Below are 2876 nucleotides of genomic sequence, written 5' to 3' on the forward strand. Positions count from 1 at the left end.
GTGGAAACTGAACCCTGATCTTCCATATGGCTTCCAGCATTAGCAGGGTGTTGTGCCACCACTGCACCACCATAGCTGGGCCTACATCTACTCTTAAGCAAAGTCAAAGCTGTTACGCCATGCCTCAGACATGAAATAAATACTGAATATATAGTATCCATACAGGTAGAAAAGATAGACTAATAATAAACTTATTCTTAAGTAACAAATGGCAGTAATAAAAATGATCAGACATAAGTTCTTACATAAAAACTTAAATTAATTTCTAAATCAAACTATTTGACCCACTTTTAAACAAATCTCTAATGCAAAAATTTCTATTAGACTACAGATCTAGTGCACAATGGGTAATGAATAAATTAGGCTCTTAAATCCCACATTATCTGATAACTGTGGGAAAGTTACACCACCTCTCTAAACCTCAATTTACTCAGTTAAAGATAGAATAAAAATATTACTTAATTTTTGAAGGTATGTGAAGATTAAATAATATGTGTTACAGATTCCTAACGTACGACAATTCATGAATTGCATACAAATATCACAGATGTTGGCTATTAGTTCATAAATGTCTTTGACTAAACAAACCTTTTCTGGAAATACTTTAATTTTAAAAGGCAAATTTAATATTCATAGTTCAATGAGAGGTTGAATGTTGAAAAAAATGACCTCAAAGAAGTAGAGAGAAAAACAATGACTAGTAGCGGCTGGGAAGAATGGGAGTGTCCTCACACCAAGTAATGACAAATGGTTGAGATGATGGGTATAATTACCTTGATTTGATCATTTCACACAGTATTCATGTATATAAAAAAAAGAAGTAATATTTGGGGGCCAGACATTTGCTGGTGCAACAGTAAAACATAATACCCTATTAGGCTGTTTCCCAATGTGGGAAGGAATTCCATGTTTTCATCTGGAGACTCTCTGAGGACATTTGACATGTGTGTGCCATGATTTTCAGCTAGCTATACTTGGGGGTGGACGACAACATCAAAATCCTGCTGAGAATGCCATCTCTCTCTCTCCCAATCTTATAAAAGACACAAAACCAATAAACTAAAACAAAACAAGGAGACAGTAACATGTTTCAATTAGCAATAATCGTGCCTTGGATAAACCTCATTGGCCACGATACTGCCACTGCGCAAAGCTAGACACAGTAACATGTTGAGTTCACTCACTCTGTGATAAATTAACCATTTCATGTTATTTTGATCAGTTCTGTTAGAGGACATGTGACCAAAGGTCTCTAGTACCTGAATTACATTCGGTCACTTATAGCTGATGGAAATCCTTCCAACATAACCTATTATGAATTAAATTCAAAAATTCTTAGACACAGAAATTCTGGAGAGGGTGCTTTTTTTTTTTTTTTTTTCCACTATAGGGCACGTGTGCTCGCCAGACAGACAGAGAGAGACATAGAGACAGAAAGTGAGAAATCACCCCCCGGTGGGGGGATGCTCACGCCACAATCCCTTCTCCTCCATTCTCCTCTCAGGATCTTGGGCACGCACGCACATGTGCTCGGCGTGAGTTTTAAGCCACTGGATCCGGGACGTGAACCGCGGTTGACTACGTGGGAGTCCAGTGACATAGCCATTAGGCTAACTGCTGGTTCCCAATACAGAAATTCTTAGATATAGAAATTCCAAATATCCTGAAACTTATCTTTCTTTTTCTTTTTCATTTTTTTCTTTCTCTTTTTTTCTCTCTTCCTTTCTCTTCTTTTCCTCTTTCTCTTCTTTTTCTCTCGTTTTTTTTTCTTTTCTTTCTTTTTTTTAAGTTTTTCAAAAACGTGCATTATATCATCATCAAATCAAGGATACTAACATATACATCTTATCCTTCATAGAACTTTACACTCTTAACTCTGTCAAGTACTTCTTCCCTAAGCCCATCCTACCCACTAGTAACTCTCCACATCCCCCACCCCAATAGTATCTAGTATCCACCTGTATCTTCCCTACCACTGTATCTTTGAGTGTCTCAATTTCTGTCAAAGAGTGCAGACATTCAGTATATATTGAGTGGGTACATACAGTATTTGTCTTTCTTAGTATAGCTTACTTTGCTTAGCATTAAATCTTCTATGTTCCTGTACTTTGCATCAAATAACATTATCTCATTTTTTCTTATGGCTGAGTAATATTCCACAGTGTACATGTGCCATGTTTATTTAGTCTCATCATCCATTCTAGGTACCTGAATTAAATCCATGTCTTAGAAATTATGAATAATGTGCATTAAACATGGATGTGCAAGTGTCTTTCTGACTAAATGTTTTCCTATCATTTGGGTAAGCGCCAAGGAGAGGGATTACCGGGTCAAATCAAAATTCTATTCATGATTTTTTGAGGAAACTCCATACTGTTTTCCATAGTGGCTGTTCCAATTTACATTACCATCAGAAGTGGGAATTTTCATCTTGTTCACCATAGCTTTGCCAGCACTTGCCATTCTTTATTTTCTTTATCAGAGTCTTTCTTACTAGTGTTAAGTGGTATCTCATTGTGGTTTTCATTTTGCATTTTCCTCGTGATAGAGATATGGAACTTTAATATATCTTTTGCCCTTTGAATGTCTTCCTTACAAAGTTGGCTCTCCAACTCAGTTGCCCATTTTTTAATTGGTTTATTAATTTGTTTTTTGTTTTATTTTGTTTTGTTTTCATGATTGAGCTGCTTGAGTTCCCTGTATATTCTGGATATCCTTTCCTTATCTGAAGTATAGGTTGAAAATAATTTTTCCCACTATGAGCATTGCCTCTTCACTCCAAGTATTGCTTTCTTTGTTATACAGAAGTTTTTTAATCCCATTTGTCTGTTTTTGGAATGTTTATTTAATCCCATTTGTCTGTTTTTGGAATGTTG

The 2876-nt window shown here is 35.9% G+C and overlaps 1 pseudogene; it reads right to left on the reverse strand.

Annotated features, from left to right (window-relative positions):
* Positions 1 to 1032: 1032 nt before the first annotated feature.
* On the reverse strand, positions 1033 to 1155 carry LOC114007969 (uncharacterized; annotated as a pseudogene).
* Positions 1156 to 2876: the final 1721 nt, after the last annotated feature.

Source organism: Tupaia chinensis, unplaced genomic scaffold (genome assembly GCF_000334495.1).
Source record: "Tupaia chinensis unplaced genomic scaffold, TupChi_1.0 Scaffold000265_1, whole genome shotgun sequence".
NCBI lineage: Eukaryota > Metazoa > Chordata > Mammalia > Scandentia > Tupaiidae > Tupaia > Tupaia belangeri.